Source organism: Somniosus microcephalus, chromosome 7, assembly GCF_052327205.1.
Source record: "Somniosus microcephalus isolate GS21.2 chromosome 7, FLI_Smic_1.0, whole genome shotgun sequence".
NCBI classification, from domain to species: Eukaryota; Metazoa; Chordata; class Chondrichthyes; order Squaliformes; family Somniosidae; genus Somniosus; species Somniosus microcephalus.
In genome coordinates this window covers 56,681,099-56,701,079 of record NC_140993.1, presented here as the reverse complement: position 1 = coordinate 56,701,079, position 19,981 = coordinate 56,681,099, and the positions used below count along the sequence as shown (strand labels likewise).

General features: G+C 45.5%; 2 protein-coding genes across 3 annotated transcripts in view; one reads left to right on the top strand and one right to left on the bottom strand.

The window, feature by feature from the left end:
- Positions 1-19,981, top strand: part of tg (thyroglobulin) — a 604,630-nt gene that overhangs the window by 328,094 nt on the left and 256,555 nt on the right. The window lies entirely within an intron of this gene.
- Positions 1-19,981, bottom strand: part of sla1a (Src like adaptor 1a) — an 88,556-nt gene that overhangs the window by 65,722 nt on the left and 2,853 nt on the right. The window contains exon 2 of one of the 2 annotated variants that reach the window (XM_085992483.1): positions 16,012-16,094. The exons of the other annotated variant lie outside the window; for it this stretch is intronic. The gene's annotated coding sequence lies outside the window, so the exon portion shown is untranslated. The remainder of the gene's footprint in view (positions 1-16,011; positions 16,095-19,981) is intronic. 2 annotated transcript variants of the gene reach the window in all.

Sequence of the window (19,981 nt, the reverse complement as noted above, 5' to 3'; positions counted from 1 at the left end):
CTTCGGGCGGGCGCTAAGGTTAGCGCCCCAAAACTGTCTATACTGAAAATCTAGCCCCAGGTCTTTTATATAACAAGGAAAGCAATGGTCCTAATACCGACCCTGGGGGACCCTACTGCACACTTCACTCCAGTCAGAAAAACATCTGTTCACCTCTAATCTCTGTCTCCTAGCCATTAACCAATTACGTACCCAAGTTAACACCGTCTCTTTAATACCATGTGCTTCTATTTTCTGAATAAGTCTGTTATGTGGTACTTTATCAAATGTCTTTTGAAAGTCCATATATCCCATTCCTTCACTACCTTCATCAATCCTCCCTGTTACTTCATCAAAGAACTCAATCAGGTTAGTCAGACACACTTTTCCTTTAATAAATCTATGCTGGCTGTCCCTTATCAACCCATGCTTCTCCGAGTGAGAATTAATTTTGTCCTTGATAATGGTCTCTAGTAGTTTCCCCACCACTGATGTTAGACTGACTGGCCTGTAGTTACCAGGTGTATCCCTCTTCCCTTTTTTGAATAGGGGTCTAACATTTGCAATCCCCCAGTCTCCTGGCACCACCACCATATCCAAGGACGATTGAAAGATTGTGGTCAGAGCATCTGCTATCTCAACCTTGCTTCCCTCAGCAACCTAACATGCATCCCATCTGGACCAGGTGACTTGTTAACTTTGAGTGATGCCAACCTATTTAGCACCTTCTTTCTATCTATTTTTATCCTATCCGATATCTCTACTCTGTGGGGAGGGGAGCAGGGACTGCAGGGAGGATGAGCAACCTGGCCACAGCACTGTGGAACGGGGGGCCATTCAAGAGGGGGGAGTAAATAGAAATGTTGTAGTGGTAGGGGATAGTATTATTAGGGGGATAGATAGAGTTCTCTGCAGCCGAGAGCGAGAGTCCCGAAGGCTGTGTTGCCTACCCGGTGCCAGGGTTAAGGACATCTCCTCTGGGCTGGAAAGAAACTTGCAGTGGGAGGGGGTGGATCCAGTTGTCGTGGTCCATGTTGGTACAAACGACGTAGATAGGACTAGGAAGCCGATTCTGTTAAAGGAGTATGAGCAGCTAGGGGTCAAATTAAAAAACAGAACCTCAAGGGTAATAATCTCTGGATTATTACCTGAGCCACGAGCGAATTTGGCTAGGACAAATAAAATTAGAGAGTTAAATGCGTGGCTCAAAGACTGGTGTGGGAGAAATGGGTTTTGCTTCCTGGGACACTGGCACCAGTACTGGGGCAGGAGGGAGCTGTTCCGTTGGGACAGGCTTCACTTGGCCAGTGCTGGGACTAGAGTCCTGGCGGATCATATAACTAGGGCTGTAGAGAGGGCTTTAAACTAACTAGTGGGGGGGAGGTTCCTAGATAGCAAATAATAAAAATGACAACAGAGAAGGTCATAGACTTAGGTAGCAGTGGGGAAATTAAAAACCAGAGCGTGTCAGGAAGGGGCAGAAGGTATGGAGTAAAAGGTAAAGTAATGAAAAGGGCAAAAGCAGGAACTAAGTGTCACAAAACATATTTGAAAGTTCTCTATCTGAATGCACGTAGCATTTGTAATAAAATAGACGAGTTAATGGCACAAATAACTACATATGGGTATGATCTTGTGGCCATTACAGAAACATGGCTGCAGGGTGACAATGCCTGGGAATTAAACATACCAGGTTATTTAACGATCAGGAAAGACAGGCAGGAAGGAAGGGGAGGTGGGGTGGCTATGTTAATAAAGGTAGGAATCACTTTAATACAGAGAAATGATATTGGGTCAAAAGATCAGGATAATGAAACAGTTTGGGTGGAGGTAAGGAATAATAAGGGGAAAAAAACACTAGTGGGCGTAGTCTATAGGCCTCCGAACAGTTGCAAATCTGTTGGATGGAGTATCAATCAGGAAATAGTTGAGGCTTGTAATAAGGGAACATCTATAATTATGGGGGATTTTAACTATCATATTAATTGGACAAATGAAATTGGGCAGGGCTGCCTTGAGGATGAGTTTATTGAGTGTATTAGGGGTGGGTTTCTTGAGCAGTATGTAACTGAACCGACCAGGGGGCAAGCAACCTTAGATCTGGTCCTGTGTAACGAGACAGGATTAATTAAAAATGTCCTAGTAAAGGATCCCCTTGGAATGAGTGACCATAACATGGTTGAATTCCATATTCAATTAGAGGGTGAGAAGGTTGGATCTCAAACAAACGTGCTAAGCTTGAATAAAGGAGACTATGAAGGTATGAGAGCGGAATTGAGTAGAGTGGATTGGGAAAATAGATTAAAGGGTAAGACGATACATGATCAGTGGTGTACATTTAAGGAGTTATTTTACAACTTCCAAAAAATATATATTCCACTGAGAAGAAAAGGGTGTAAAAGAAAAGACAGCCATCCGTGGCTAAGTAAAGAAATTAAGGATAGTATTCGACTAAAAACAAGGGCATATAAGGTAGCCAAATCTAGTGGGAGGATAGAGGATTGGGAAAACTTTAAAAGACAGCAAAAAATAACAAAAAGATTGATTAAGAAAGGGAAGATAGATTATGAAAGTAAATTAGCAAAAAATATAAAAACAGATAGTAAGAGTTTTTATAGTTATATAAAAAGAAAAAGGGTGGCTAAAGTAAATGTTGGTCCCTTAGAGGATGAGACTGGGAAATTAATGGTGGGAAATATGGAGATGGCAAAAACACTGAATGAATATTGTGTATCAGTCTTTACAGTAGAGGGCACTAAGAATATCCCAACACTGGACAAACCGGGGGCTATAGGGGGGGAGGAGCTAAACACAATCAAAATCACTAAGGAAGTGGTACTCGGTAAAATAATGGGACTCAAGGCTGATAAATCACCTGGACCTGATGGCTTACATCCTAGGATCTTGAGGGAAGTGGCGGTAGGGATTGTGGATGCATTGGTAATAATTTTCCAAAACTCCCTGGACTCAGCAAAGGTCCCGGCAGACTGGAAAACTGCTAATGTAACACCCTTATTTAAAAAGGGCAGTAGACAGAAAGCTGGAAACTATAGACCGGTTAGCCTAACATCTGTGGTAGGTAAAATTTTGGAGTCCATTATTAAGCAGACAGTAACAGGACATTTGGATAATCATACTTTAATAGGACAAAGTCAGCATGGTTTTATGAAGGGGAAGTCATGTTTGACAAATTTGCTGGAGTTCTTTGAGGAAGTAACATATAGGGTGGATAAAGGGGAAGCAGTGGACGTAGTGTATTTAGACTTCCAAAAGGCATTTGACAGGGTGCCACACAAAAGATTATTGCTTAAGATAAAAAATCACGGGATTGGGGGTAATATTCTGGCATGGATAGAGGATTGGCTATCTAACAGAAGGCAGAGAGTTGGGATAAATGGTTCATTCTCAGACTGGCAATCAGTAACTAGTGGTGTTCCGCAGGGGTCAGTGCTGGGTCCCCAACTCTTTACAATCTATATTAACGATTTGGAGGAGGGGACTGAGTGTAACATATCAAAGTTTGCAGATGATACTAAGATGGGAGGGAAAGTAGTGAGTGAGGAGGACATAAAAAACCTGCAAGGGGACATAGACAGGCTAAGTAAGTGGGCAGAGATTTGGCAGATGGAATACAACACTGCAAAGTGTGAGGTTATGCACTTTGGCAGGAAAAATCGTAGAGCAAGTTATTATCTTAATGGCAAGAAACTGGAAAGTACTGAAGTACAAAGGGATCTGGGGGTCCTGGTGCACGAAACTCAAAAGGTTAGTATACAGGTGCAGCAAGTGATTAAGAAGGCCAATGGAATGTTGGCTTTCATTGCTAGGGGGATAGAATATAAAAATAGGGAGGTATTGCTTCAGTTGTACAAGGTATTGGTAAGACCGCACCTGAATACTGCATACAGTTTTGGTGTCCATACTTAAGAAAAGACATACTTGCTCTCGAGTCAGTACAAAGAAGGTTCACTCGGTTAATCCCGGGGATGAGGGGATGGACATATGAGGAGAGGTTGAGTAGATTGGGACTCTACTCATTGGAGTTCAGAAGAATGAGAGGCGATCTTATTGAAACATATAAGATTGTGAAGGGGTTGGATCGGGTGGATGCGGGGAGGATGTTCCCGATGATGGGTGAAACTAGAACTAGGGGGCATAGTCTTAGAATAAGGGGCTGCTCTTTCAAAACTGAGATGAGGAGAAACTACTTCACTCAGAGGGTGGTAGGTCCATGGAATATGCTGCCCCAAAAAGCTGTAGAAGCTACATCATTACATAAATTTAAAACAGAAATAGACAGTTTCCTAGAAGTAAAGGGAATTATGGGTTACGGGGAGCGGGCAGGAATTTAGACATGAGTCTAGGTTCGGATCGGACATGGCCCTGTGGGTAGCGGAGCGGGCCCAGGGGCCGTGTCGCCTGATCCTGCTCCTATTTCATGTGTCTAATTCTGTTAGATTCAGGAGATGGTTCTGTGATAGCAGATTGGCGGTTAGGATCAGATCAGCCATGACCTTATTGAATGGCGGAGCAGGCTCGAGGGGCCGATTGGCCTACTCTTGCTCCTATTTCTTATGTTCTTATGTTCTTACTCCCCTTCCTCTACTGTAACATTAACTTCATCCTCTTCTTTTGTGAAGACAGATGCAAAATACTTATTCAGTACCTCAGTCATGCCCTCTGACTCCACAAGACGATTTCTTTCTTTGTCCCTAATTGGCCCCTCCATTTCTTTAACTATCCTTTTACTTTCAATATGTTTATGAAAGAGTTTTGAGTTTCCTTTTATGTTACCCACTATTCTTTTCTCATAGTCTCTCTTTACCCTTCTTGTATACTTTTTAAATTTCCCCTCTGCATTTTGCCTGGTTTTCTACTGTATTTTCTACGGTATTCTGTCCCTGACATTTGTCTCCTTTTTATGTTTTTTTTTAACCTCTATCTCCTTTGTCATCCAGGGAGCTCTAGCTTTGGATGCCCTATCTTTTCTCCTTGAGGGAATATGCTTGGTTTGTATCCGAACTATCTCCACCTTCAAGGTCTACCTTTGCTCATTTACTGTTTTCCTGGCCAATCTTTGTTTCCAGTCCACCTGTGCTAGATCCTTTTGCAAATCACTGAAATTGGCTCTCTTCCAGTTGGGTATTTTCACCTTTGATTTTTCTTTGTCCCTTTCCATAACTACTTTAAACCTAATTATATTATGATCACTATTACCCAGGTGTTCTCCCACTGAAGCGCACTCCACTTGCCTTATTTCATTCCCCTAGATCCAGCACTGCATTATTCCTCATTGGGCTAGAAACATACTGATTAAGAAAGTTCTCCTGTACACATTTTAGGAATTCTTCACCCTCCTTGCCTTTTACACTGCTTTTTCCCCAGTCTATATTAACATAATTGAAGTCCCCTACTGCTCTATTATTTTTACATTTCTCTGAAATTTGCCGACAGATTTGCTCCTCTATCTCCTTCTTGCTAATTGGGGGTCTTCTGTTCCTTAACGCTAACCAAATAGATTCAGCCTTTGAACCCTCTAGTATATTGTCCCTCTGTAGAACTATAATATTATCTTTGACCAATACTGCCGCCACCCCCCCACCCACTTTTTCTTTTGTCCTTCCCTATCCCTCCTGAATACATTGTAGCCCACAACAACAACAACTTGTATTTATATAGTGCCTTTAACATGGTAAAACATCCCAAGGTGCTGCACAGGGGTATTTTAAGACAATAAAATGTTTAGTTCTCATTCCCGCTTATCTTTAAGCCAGCTCTCTATTATAGCCGTTATATCATAACCCCATGTGGCAATTTGTGCCTGTAGCTTATCAACCTCATTTGTAACACTCCTCACATTAACACACATGCATTCCAACACCATGCTAGTTGGCTTTTCTTTTTTCCTCCATCTAATTTTTGTTCTTTCTAAACTATTCTTTATTCGGTTGCTGTTTGCCCCTCCTAATTTTCACTGTGCCTGGTCTCTCCTCTCTGATGCTATGTCCTGGTTCCCCTTCCCCAATCAAATTAGTTTATACCTTCCCCAACAGCTCCAGTTAACCTCCCGGTGAGGACATTGGTCCCAGCCCTGTTCAGGTGCAACCTGTCCAACTTGTGCAGGTCCCTCCTTCCTCAGAACTGATCCCAATGCCCCAGGAATCTGAAGCCCTCATTCCTGCACCACTTCTCCAGCCACCCATTCACCTGCACCATCTACCTGCTTCTGTGTTCACTCGCACATGGCACAGGGGGTAATCCAGAGATTTCCACCTTTGAGGCCCTGTTCTTAATCTTTTTCCTAGCTCCTGAAACTCTCCCTTTTTCTACCTATGTCATTGGTTCCAACATGAACCACAACTTCTGGCTGTTCTCCTTCCCTTCGCAGAATGTCCTGCAGCCGTTCAGTGATATCCTTTACCCTGGCACCAGGGAGGCAACACACCATGCGGGTCTCACGTCTGCCATTGCACAAATGCCTGTCTATCCCCCTGACTATCGAATCTTGTGCCCTCCTTGTGCAGCTGAGTCTATGGATTTACTTCTGGCTGCACTCCCCGAGGTGTTACCACCCTCAATGGATTCAACATTGAATACAATGCCACACTCCCTGGGGAATCCTGCACTGCCTACCGTTCCTCCTAGTCTGCCTGGTGGTCACTGATGCGCTATCAACAATACCAAAGACTACGAGATGGACTTAAATGAAGTAGGCTTTTATTGACTAAGAACAAGAGCATGCCTCTGCTAGTGAATCCATCCTAAGAGCTCCCGGGGGAAGGGTGGTGAGTCACCTTTATACCCGGGCTTAGGGGTGGAGCCAGGGGCTGAGACATGCCTGGACTTGTACAGGGTTAACAGTGGTTTACCACACAGGCATGTACAGGTTAACAGTGGTTTACCACAGTCACCCACTCCCTTTCCTCCTGAACTCCCTGTAGCTGTGGGGTGTCCACATACTGAAACTATCCACAAAACTCTCAACTTCCCGTATGTACTGCAATGGTGTCAACCACCCCTCAAGCTCAGAAACTCAGGCCTAGAAATTGGGTTGGGGCGCCAAAGTGGCGCAAAAGTCACCTGAGCGCAGGATTTAGCGCAGCGTTCGAGGCTTTAGCGATCGTCAGATATTCAGTTTCATTGCCCCGCGAGGGACACGGGGCGAGGCTCGAGGCGCTCCGCGTCCCTCTTAGGGCGCTGAAACTGAATATCACAGCGCAACGTGCCGCAGCACCACATGCTGCGGCACGGCACGCTGCGGTACTGCAGGCCTTCCTCCCATTGTTAAGGGGGAGGTGCCTGCACCAGCGCGAGCCCCGATCGCGAGTGCCGGCAAATGAGTCCGGCACCAAGGAGAAGTGCCGGGCTCTCAGGAAACAGCCGGCAATGCCGCGGGGGGGTGCGGTTAGGAGGCCGGGGACAGAGGTGCTGGCAGGCGGCCGCCGAAAAAGGCGGCCGCCCCGCACCTCCACCTTAACTTGCGCCGCTGCCGGCACAGTAAGGCCCCGTGAACCAGGCGCGGGTAGCGAACGGCGCAACTGCGGCGTTCGCTACCAAATATCGCGAACGGGGCGCAAATGGGGCGCTGCGCACACCGATGACGTCATCGGTGGCGGCACAGCGCAAATGCCTAACGTCACCATTAACGCCCCTGCTGAATATCGCGGGAGGCGCAGCCAGTGGCGCTACAGCCACTGACTGCCTCTTTAGGCGCTAACAGGTGACGCTACTCACCCAATTTCTCCCCCCCTGAGTTTAAGCACAAGCAGTTGGTGGCACTTCCTGCCACGTGGTTATCCAGGACAAGCAAAATGTTCTTGAGTTCTCATATGGCACAGGATGTATATGTGATGGGCCTCAGCTGTCCTGCCATGTTAGCTAACAGTTATTCCAAACTATTTGTTTAGCTTTAAGGCTATTTAACTGTTTAGCTAACACTAAAACTCTAACCATGAAAGAAACACTAAAAACACTAACCCCATAAACTAAAGTAAGAACTTGCATTTATATAGCGTTTTTCACAACCTCAGGATGTCGCAAGTCACTTCACAGCCAATTATATACTTTTGAAGTGTAGTCACTGTTGTAATGTAGGTAACATGGCAGCCATTTTGTGCACATCATGGCTTACAAACAGCAATGAGATATATGACCAGATAATCTATTTTAGTGGTGTTGGTTGAGGGATAAATATTGGCCAGGATACCGGGGAGAACTGCACTGCTCTGCTTCAGAGTGTTGTGGATTTCTAGAAGGGCAGGTCATTCTCGACCAATCTTATAGAATTCTTTGAAGAAGTAACAGGTGATAGATAAAATAAATGCAGTGGATGTGATAAGGCATCACATAACATGGCAAAAATAATACACATGGAATTAAAGGAATAGCTAACAACAACAACTAGCATTTATACAGCCCTTTTAATTTAGAAAAACATCCAAACAGCTTCACAGTGGTGTAATCAGACAAAATGGATGTCGAAACAAAGAAGGAGGGAAGAGGTGAATTTTAAAGAGGGCCTTAAAGGAGAAGAGACAGTGGAAATACAGAGGGATAGGCAGGGAATTGCATAGAGTGGGACTTAGACAGCTGAAGGCACAGCTAGCAATGGTGGAGGGAAAGGAACTGGGAATGCACAAAACGTCAGAGTCAGAGTCAGAAGAATAGAGTTTAGGGGTGTAGGTTGTAGGACTGGAGATAGAAAGGGCTGGTGATAAAGGGCTTTAAAGGGCAGAAAACAAAGGGTAACAGTAAAAGAACATTTCTCAGACCGGAAAGGCGGTATGACCCACAGGGCTCAATGTTGTGGCTGCTCTTGTATTTACAATTTACATAAATGATCACAATTTATGAATTGATGAAGCAAAGTCAAAATTTGTTGATGACTATAAATTGCGGGGTATGGTGAATTGTGACCAGGATGGTGAAAGATTGTAGGAGGATGGAGATGGGGTAGATGGATGGGCAGATAGATAGAAGCTGCAGTTCAATGTAGAGAAATATGAAGTAAAGCAAAGGGAATACACCTTAAATGGTAAGATTTTAAATGGAGTGGAGGAACATACAGTTGATAGTGCACATAGATAATGTCAAAAAAGTGCAAACAGAATCCTTGGATTTATATTTAGAGGCATAAGCTCTCAGATTCCTGGGGCTGAAGACAGTGCAAGTCACAGTTACATCTAGAGGGGGCCTGGGGTATGGATCAGATCCTGGCTCTGCTGAGATTCTACTGCATTTGGACGGGACATTTAAATTCCAGTTGGGGGCCATGGATGGATCTTCAGCCTGTACCCCCTACCTCTAGGGGGCATTTTGGGTGGGGAGGTTTCTGGGATTCCCTGGAAAATTCCTCTCTTTACACCTTTGAAAGGCCTCAGTGGAACACACACCAGTTGAGACCTGGCCTTCTAAAGCTCCAAAACCACCACAAGAGTAAGGTAACCAATCCCAGGAGAGATTGATTTCCTTCTCTAATTGGAATTGCTCCTATTTTTGGACCTCTGGAAGACTCCACTCCACCTTACAAAGGCAAGAGTCCAGTCCTGGCTATGCAGATGTCCCTCTTCCCGCAAGTGGAACCCAGGAGTGGGAACAAGAATTTCCATACCATAGCATGCAAGACTAGGGTGTCAAAGCTGGATTAGTACAAGACCTTAGTTAAGCTGCAGTTGGGGCATTGTGTACTGTCCTGATAACCCTTTTATTAGCAATGATAGAAAAGCAATGGAAAAGGTGCAGTGTGGATTCACTGGGATGGTACCAGGGATGAAGGGTTGCAGTCATCAAGAGAAATTTGAAAGTTCGGGCCTTATTTCCATTGGAGCTGAGAAGGTTGAAAGAGACCTTGAGTTGTCAGCCATGGCTCTGAGTCAGAAGGTTGTGGGTTCAAACTCCACTTCAGAGACTTGAGCTGACACTCCAGTGCAGTATTGAGAGAGTGCTGCACTGTCGGAGGTGCTGTCTTTCAGATGAGACGTTAAACTGAGGCCCCGTCTGCCCTCTAAGGTGGATGTAAAAGATCCCAAGGCACTATTTCAAAGAAGAGCAGAGGATTTCTCCCCAGTGACATGGCTAACATTTATTCCTTAACCAACATCACTATAAAAACATGATCTGGTCATTATCACATTGCTGTTTGTGGGACCTTGCTCTGCGCAAATTGGCTTCCACATTGCAACAGTAAGTATACTTCAGAAGTACTTAATTGGCTGTAAAGTGCTTTGGGATGTCCTGAGATCATAAAAAGCGTGACATAAATGCAAGTTCTTTCTTTTATTTGTGATAGTGACTGATTATTTCTATTGGTCAATGTGATAGCCACGAAAGGCCACATAATTAAGATAATCAGAAAAAGAATTACAGGAGAAGTTAGAAAAAAATTCTTTGCACAGAGTATGGCTAGAACATGGAATTCTGTGCCACAAACTATTATTGAAGCAGAATCCATATGAACTTTTGAAAGAAAGTTAGATAGCTGTTAAAAAGGAAGAAGACAGGAATGCATTTCCAAAATGTACAATACTCCAACTGTGGCCTAGCTAAAGCCTAAGGGGGAGAAATTTGATGGCGGCCCCTTTGGGGCACTAACTTCGCCGGGGAGCTAATTTTAGCGCCCCGAAAAAGTTAGCGTCCCAGCGTTGTAAATTCAGTGGTAGTGCCCCAAGCAGGAGGCGGGAGCTACTGGAAGCGTTCCCCCTCCGTCTTGGGGCACCACTGGTCAATTTCGTAGTGCTACGTGCAACAGCACCACGCTCATCGGCATTGCAGGCCTCCCTCCCCTGATTAAAGGAGAGAGGCCTAGCGCAGCGCGCACCAGAGCCCTGCTGGACCATCGGGGACCGGGGTGCTGGGAAAACAGCCCGGCCCTCGAGGAATGCCGGGCTGAGCGATCGCGGCCGGCACCCCGAAGAAAAAAGGGGAAGGGGGCAGGTGCTAGCAGTCAGCCAAAACAAAAATGGCCGCTCGACACCTGCCCTTTATCTAACGCTGCCGTGGCTGCAAAAGCGCCACCCTGACCCTGTCGGACATAGCATCCGGCGATAGGTCAGGGGGCGCAACCGAAGTTTGCGGCTGGGGCGCGAGCGGGGCGCTGTGCACGGCGATGAAATCATCCCCTGCGGCACAGCGCCACAGGGCGCTACCGGCTACCACCGCCGCTAACCTCCCGCTGAATTTCACGGGAGGTGTTAGTGCCACGCCCAGGTACTAGGCGTTTTTCGCCCCGATAGCACCCTTCCCCCGGTGGCGCTAACGGGAGGCGCTGAGCAACCGAACTTCGCCCCCTTAGACTCTACACCTAGTGGACAAAAGCACTGTTGTAGACCTGAGGGGCTGAATAGGCTGTTTCTGTGCTGTAACATTCAATGATGCTGGTTCGGGAGCTCCTTCTGCTGGATGCACCTTAGTTGAAACCCCAGTATCGGAAAGGAAGACTTGCTTTTCTCCCAGGTTGCAGAACGAAAAGCTTATACATCCATGTTTCTTTCTATGTTTCTATCACTAATTGAAGGAAACAGAACAAAAGTGTTTCTTTGGTCATTCAATAATTTGATAATTGAACGTTGTTGCACCAAGTGATGACACAAATGAAATAGAGTTCTGCCCACACTCTGCCACAGCAAGGAGCACATTGCCCAGTCAGTCTACACTGCTGATCGTGTTGCTGTTTCGGTACTGGAAACAGCTGGAGATAACTTTGTGCCAAGGAAGTGATCAGATTCAAGTCAGCTATATCCACAAGCAATGCTTCACATCTTCTACATTTATTTGCTGAGGGAGGTTAATGCTGGAGAATGGTACACTTTCCCACTTTTTGTCATGGTGTTTGCGTCAAGCACTGGCAGTCAGGTATACGACTGGTTAGATACGAAGTAAAGCATCTTCTACACCTATCAAGCACTGGTTAGGTGCAGCATAAAGCTCCCTGTTATCTTTCTCAACAACGTGCCTTAACCCCAGGCTCAGAAGAGCATCTATACTGCACCAAATGAACTACATTCCTCACACTAACCATGTTATTGCTTCTCTGAGTGATAATATAACATATTATTGTTCCCAGCTAGTTTTCTTCCCTCTCATTGGAACATAGGAAATACTAGACGAAAAAATACCAAATTCATTTAGTTTGCCTTCTACCATCCTTGCAGTCGTATGATACCATGATAATGGAGCTGTTGACTAATCATAGTAATCATTCTCTATCAATTAGTCTGCAGTAGATCCAGACATGACACAAAACTCCAGTGGTGGAGAGCTTTGGTAACCATAGGTCAAAAGTCACATTTTTTTCTCCCAAACAAGCTACACTCTCCTCCCCTCATCTCCTGCAGATATTGACTCCTGGCTTGGGGAATGATTCCACCCTCCATGTTCCATTTTTAATTTTACTGTTTTTTTTTTAAGTGTGACTTCTAAGGATAATTAGAGGCTACAGGCCTGGTTTAGTCATTTTGGTGGACTCTTGACAGGATTCCTGAGTGTGTTGGAGAGGCTGCCATGGGAGAGGGATGGAACTCACTGCTACATGTCTTGGCAGCATGGCCTAGCAGGCTGCCTCTAGGGCACGCAAAGGAAACTTAATGATGCACAATGCTCCTCCCATCAAGTGTTGCTTTGTCGCAAATGATGGGAAATATGCCATATAACGTATTCTTATCATTTTGCTATGCCCGTCCACATCTGGGGATATGTTGAACGGCCGATGCCACGTGCAGTGAAAAATTCCAGAAGTGGTGGCGGCTGGAAGGCAGCCAGCGGAACGGCCTCCCACCCAATGTCCCACCCACTGGACTTGCACCAAGTGTCAACCGTGGCTCACTCGTGCCCTTGAGTCAGAAGGTTGTGGGTTCAAGTCCCATTCCAGAGAATTGAGCGCAAAAATCTAAGCTGACACTCCAGTGCAGTACTGAGGGAGTGTCGCACAGTCAGAGCTGCCAACTTCCAGATGGGATGTTAAACTGAGACCCTGTCTGTTCCCTCAGGTGGACATAAAAGATCCCATGGCGCTATTTCAAAGTGTCTGATGTCCTTGGCCAATATTTATCCCTCAACCAACATCACTAAAGCAGATGATCTCATCATCAGCACATTGCTGCTTTTTGGATCTTGCTGTGCGCAGTTTGGATGCTGCGTTTCCTACATTACAACAGTGACCACAGTTCATAAGTACTTCATTGGCTTCATTTAGGATGTCCTGAGGTCATGAAAGGTGTTGAATAAATGCAGATTATTTCCTCTTTCTTTCTTTCTTTACACCAGGAGTAACAACCTAACCCCTTCCCATCAAAGGCACTGGAGCCAATTGGGAAACCCCGACTCCCATTCCAGCCAAGAGCAGCAGAGGCTGGGGATTTTCTTGTATGACTCAGTGCCACATCACATGTTGTATTTACCTACTCAACAATGGTAGGCGGAGGGAACTATTCATATTATCAAAAAACAAAGCCTAATTTTTAACCCCTGGTGGGACTCTTTTGGGCGGGTGCAGTGTTGGCAGCAAACCATACGGTCCCCCTGCAGTTGAGGCCCAGGAGACCTTTACGCCCATGCCTCAGCTGCATGCTGGCAGTCAGTCTCCAGCCCAAACACGGCTGACAGGCAGGAGTTAGATATCGAGTAGCAGGAGGCCATCGCCAGGGACCCGAAGGAACAGTCCCCAGCAGTCAGATAACTGCATTGGTGGAGGGCCGGAAGGACATCGTAGTCGTGGAGGGGGAGGGGTGGTAGGTGGGGGAATCCCAGGCAGGGGATGCTCAAAGTTTCCTTGTGGGACCCAAAGTAGCACTCTTGCTCTTCATGGTCCTAAAGGAAACCAATAAAATATTAAACAATTCTGTTTTCTGGCTTCGGATCATACTTGCTGCCAGGTGGGCCTTGTGGAGAAACCAAAATGGTTTATACTGTGCAGACCCGAGGTTAAAATTGCAGTCAGGCCCCGGTGACATCACCAGAGCAGGATCCCTCTGTCTTCCGGCGGGGGTCCCACATGCCTACTGAAAACAGCAGGTTAAAATAAAAGGATCGGAGGGGGACATCGCTGCCCTGATTTTTACTGCTCACCTGTCCGGTTTGTGCTGGCTGGGCAGGGTTGAAATTGAACCTTATGAGTATATTGATGCTGAGCATGGATGCTGCTGATTATTGACAGCAGAAAGTGTCTGTACTTTTCTGAAGAATGCAAATTAAGCTAGAATAGAAATAGAAAATCTGTGATATATTTGGGTGTGGGGAGCCAAATGCGAGTGTGATTGCACTTCTCAAAGACAAAAAAAACGTGCTGCGTTTGTATCTCTTAAACACTTCGCTCTGCGGTAGTTCTGCTTCACCGTTCTCTTTCCATTGAGCTCCCCTGTGTAATATTGGTGAGGTTATTTACTGTAAAGCTCCCTTGAGGGATGTTGTGTTCCATCCACATGACTCTCTTGTGCAACACTGTGTTAGGGCCTCTCAACTCCCTTGTGCAATCCTATCCCCTCCTCCCCATTTGACAGTGCTAGGTTCCATCTGTAATGACTTTAAGTGACATTACAGCCCTTGTAGTTTATTCAGTACCATGTAGCCAGTAGCACTGGGGTTTTGGTGTCTCAAAAAGCACCCAGCATTTAACCTTGTCCCTACCACCATCAGATTCGGATGCTGTTATATTGATAGCAAGAATCCCTTCTTAAAAGGGGGCATTGATGATGGTGGTCCTCATTTAAAAAGGGATCTTGATGCCAACAATTCCTTTTTAAAGGGAGTCCTGATGGTGATACTCCCGCTTTAAAAAATGTCCTGATAGCTAGACTTCTATTGTGAAAGAGGCTTTGATGGTGACAGCTGCCTGTTAAAAAGGATGTGATGAAATATTCCATTCATCACTCATCAGTATTTCTCTGCCTGTGACTGTGGTTGGTTTCAGTTTCATTTCCATTGTATTGTACTGTGTGTAGGGCTCCGCCCATACCTGGCTCCTATGTAAGCTGGCCCAGCCTGCAGCACATCCAGTACGGCAGACCTCTGGATGGAAGATACATTCTCCTCTGTGTGTTACCTTCTAAGTCAATAAAAGCCTTGTTTTGTTTCGCTAACATCGAGTCTCGGATTTATTGAGGCACATCAAAGGAGTTCCAATGCAAACATTCTCTCATTAAAAGGGATTGCGATGGAGATATTTCCTCTAATCCTGACACTGAAAGTCCTTCTGTTACAGGGGTTCCTGATGGGTGAGCCTGTCTGATTAAGAAGGGTCCAAATACAATGCTGTTTTTGAAAGGGAGTCCTAGGTTGATGAAGGTAGGATGGTTGATGTTCTATATGGACTTTCTAAAGGAGTTTGATAAAGTACCCAATGACAGACTTGTTAGAAAAAATGAAGCCTGTGGGATTAAAAGGGCAGTGGCAGCATGGATACAAAATTGGCTAAGAGACAAAAAGCAGAGAGTAGTGGTGAACAATTGTTTTTCAGACTGGAGGGAAGTATACAGTGCTGTCCCCCAGCAGTCGGTATTAGGACCACTGCTCTTTATGATATATATTAATGACCTGGACTTGGATATACCGGGCATAATTTCAAAGTTTGCAGATTGCACAAAGCTCGGAAATGTAGTCAACAGTGATTTGGATGGTAACAGACTTCAGGAGGATATAGACAGACTGAAACCCGACCCCAACCCGCCTCCAACCTGCCCATTTCCAGGTTTAACAGAGGCGGGACAAGGGGCGGGCAGCCAACCCGCTCCCAGGAGGCGGGTTGCCAATTTAAATATTTTAATGAGGCTGGCAGCATATGATTTAACCTGCTTTGCAGGTTTTACAGTGGCCGACTGGGTTTCCCAGGCCTCGGCAAACCGGGCAGCTAAAGGAAGGCAAGGACAGCTTTGGGAAGAAAGTAAGTACCTTTACAGCACTGCTTGTGGGCCAAGAAGAGCAGAAATACTTCCCACGGCCCGCAAGCTCCCCCCTCCCCCCACATCAGACCTGCCCCGTACAAAGACCCCAAGACCGGAACCACCCCCCTCCCGGCGCGCCGGAGTCGGGAATCGAACCTACCTGCGCCTGTGGTCTGCTCAGGAGTCTTCCCCGCCCGACTGGAAGCTGTGCCTATCAATCAGGCTGACATCTGGGCGGGGAACCTGTCAATGACAAAAGGCGCACGCTGTGGAGTTAAAACTTCGTAGTACGCGGGGAAGCCTTCCTGTCCGAAACTCCGCTCCCCCTCCTACGTAACCCGTCCCTGTTAATATCCAGGCCATACAGTACAAAAGCAAGACGGTCATGCTAAACTTTTATAAATCATTGTGTTACATTGTTATAGTATCACATCATTAAATGGAACGACTTTGGTATGGAACGACTTTGGTATGGTGTAGTTATATTGCTATGTGGCACACTGTGCACGGGCAGTGCACAGTGCAGCGTCGGACATCTTGTATCCCACCGCTGCCGCCATGTTGTGTCTCCTTGTGTTCTTATACTATATATATTACAGACACTTTTAGTTCATTTTAGTTAGTGCTTTTACTTAGCTGTATTCTTGCTTTTGTTACAGTGCTGCCGCATGGTGCGGAGGGATACAAGATGTCCGACGCTGCACTGTGCACTGCCCGTGCACAGTGTGCCACATAGCAATATAACTACACCATACCAAAGTAGTTCCATACCAAAGTAGTTCCATTTAACGATGTGATACTATAACAATGTAACACACTGTTTAGGCCTCGGCTGGAGTATTGTGTCCCATTCTGAGCATCAAACTTTAGGAAGGATATCAAGGCCTTGGAGAGGGTGCAGACAAGATTTACGAGACTCATACCAGGGATTTCTGGACAGAGACTAGAGAAACTGGGGTTCTTCTTAGAGCAGGGAAGGTTAAGGGAAGATTTAATAGGTGTTCAAAATTATGAAAGGTTTTGATAGAGTAAATAAGAAGAAAAAGTTTCTACTGGCAGAAGGGTCAATAACCTGAGGTCACAGATTTAAGGTACTTGGCAGAAGAACAAGAGGCGAGATGAGGAGAAATTCTTTTACGCTTTGACTTGTTATGATCTGGAATGTGCTGCCTTAAAGGGTGGTGGAAGCAGATCCAACACTAACTTTCTAAAGTGAGAAGTCGCACAACACCAGCTTATAGTCCAACAGCTTTATTTGAAATCACAAGACTTCACCTGATGAAGGAGCAGCGCTCCGAAAGCTTGTGATTTCAAATAAAGCTGTTGGACTATAACCTGGTGTTGTGCGACTTCACACATTTGTCCACCCCGGTCCAACACCGGCATCTCCACATCACAACTTTCTAAAGCCACAACTGTGGCAGCACGGTGGCATAGTGGTTAGCACTGTTGCCTCACAGCGCCAGGGACCTGGGTTCAAATCTGGCCTCAGGTGACTGTCTGTGTGGAGTTTGCACATTCTCCCCGTGTTTGCATGGGTTTGCTCCGGTTTCCTCCCACAGTCCAAAGATGTGCGGGTTAGGTTGATTGGCCATGATAAAAATTGGCCCTTAGTGTTAGGGGGGATTAAATACGTGGGGTTACAGGGATAGGGTTTGGGTGGGATGGCTGACGGTGTAGGGACCGGGTGCTAGGGTTTGGATGATCAGCCATGATCTCGTTGAATGGCGGAGCAGGCTTGAAGGGCCGAATGGCCTACTCCTGCTTCTATGTTTCTATGTAAAGGCAATTGGATAAATATTTTAAGGTGTAAAATTTGCAGGGCTATGGAGAAAGAGCAGGGGAATGGGACGAATTGGAAAGCTGCTTCAAAGAGTTGGCACAAGCATGATGGGCCGAATGGTTCTATACTTCAAAAAGTTTAAGATGGTGAGACTTCCTCTTTAAAAGGGGCCTCAGCACAATAGTGTTCTTAAAAAGGGAGTCCTGATGGTGAGACTCCTTTTTTGACCGCAGTGTTGCTAAGCAAATGCTGCCTCTGGTGATTTAATTTCCTGTCACTTTCAGAAACATCTGTGCCACAGCAGCAATGTAAAATCATACTATCCTTAATGCTGGGCAACACTTTTTCAAGCTGTGTCAGGCCAAAGACTCAACTTACTTATGCAGGTCAGCCATACGATTTTCTAGTCGCTAACCTTCCCCAGAAACACCGAGGGTGTAGTGGCAAGATGCACAGTTACAAACCTATTACTGCTGAAGCTGAGCTGAGCTAAAATGTAAAGAGTTCTTGCCTCTTATTCAGAAGGTTGTGGGTTGAAGCCCCCCCACCCCACTTCCATGAATTGAGTGCATAATCCAAGCTGACACTTCTGTGCAGTACTGAGGGGGTGCTGCATTAGGGTTGGATAGGACATTAAAATTCTGGTCCAATCTTCCTATCCAGGTGGTTCAAGTGTTAGAATTCCCACAGCACTATTTGAAGAAGAGCACAGAGTAGATATTGGGCCAGTAATTCCGGTCCCAACGCGTGAGTACGGACGGTGTACTCACGCGTGGGCCCGTTGGAAGTGCCGGATTTCAGCATGCACAGCGCATGCGCGGGAAACCGGCATTTCCTCCAAGGGGTTCAGAGGTCCAACGCGTGCACACAGGACTCTGCGCGCACGCGTTGAACTTCCTTCTTTTTGACAGGTTTGCCCGTGTGCAAGGGCCTGAACTTTTTACACATACACAGTAAGGAGTGGATTCTTGAAGGTAAGTGGTCTATTATTTAAAATTATTACATTTTTTCCACAGCTTCATTGTTTTTAAGGACTTTACAGTAAGGTAAGTTTATTTTTAGACCCGATTTCTTAAAAAATTATTTTTTTCAAAAATTTTATTAATTGTTTAAAATAGTTTTTTAAAGTTATTTATAGTTTATTTAATTATTGGGATGTTTTTTAAAATTTTATTTAAAGTTAAACTTGTCTTTTGGGCACCCGTACTTTTCATGAGTTTGACAGTCTTCACTATCAAACTCATGAATGAAGTTTCCCCTCCCCTGATTGGCTGCAGAGTGCTCACCTGATCCCAGCCGGCACATCGCACTAACTACGCCGCTGGATCAAGCAAGCACATCGCGCCGACATCTGAACCGGGCCAGTGACAGGAATTCCAAGCAGGCCCAGGCTTCAGATGTCGGCGCGCCGGGTGAGTGCACATCGGGGGCTTGCACACGCGGCAAGCACCCGATCCTAATTTCTGGCCCAATGTATATATGGACTTTAGGAAGGCATTCGACAAAGTGCCACACAGTATGCTTGTTAAGAAGGTGGAAGCCCATGGAATTAAGGGGAAAGTGGGGGTATGGATAAGGAAATGGCTCAGTGACAGGAAGCAGAGGATGGTGCTGGATGGATGTTTTTCAGACTGTGAGTTGGTTTGCAGTGGTGTTACCCAAGGGTCAGTTTTGGGTCCATTGCTCTTTCAATTTTTATAAACGATCTAGATTCGGGTGTAGGGAGCAGCATTATAAAGTTTGCAGATGATATGAAGATTGGCAACGTAATAGATAGCGATGAGGATAGCTGTAGGCTTCAGGATGACAGACAGGATGGTGAAATGGGCAGAAACATGGCAGATGGAGTTCAATATGGAGAAGTGCGAAGTGATGCACTTTGGTAGGACTAATGTGAAAAGACAATATACTATAAATGGCACGATTTTGAAAAGTGTAGATGAGCAGAGAGACCTTGGTGACCATATACATAAAACCTTAAAGGTGGCAGGGCAAGTTGATAAGCTGGTTAAAATAGCATATGGGTTACTTGGGCTTATAAATAGAGGCATAGAATATAAAAACAAAAAGATCATACTCGAACTTTATAAATCACTGGTTAGGCCTCAGCTGGAGTATTTTGGACAATTCTGAGCAGCACACTTAAGAAAGATTTAAAGGCCTTAGAAAGGGTACAGAGGAGGTTTACCAGATGAGGGACTTCAGTTACGAGGAGAGGTTGGAAAAGTTAGGACTGTTCTCCTTGGAACAGAGAAGGTTAAGAGGTGCCCTAATAGAGGTTTTCAAGATTATCATATGTTTTGCTAGAGCAGATAGAGAAAAACTATTCCCTCTTGTGAGTGAGTCA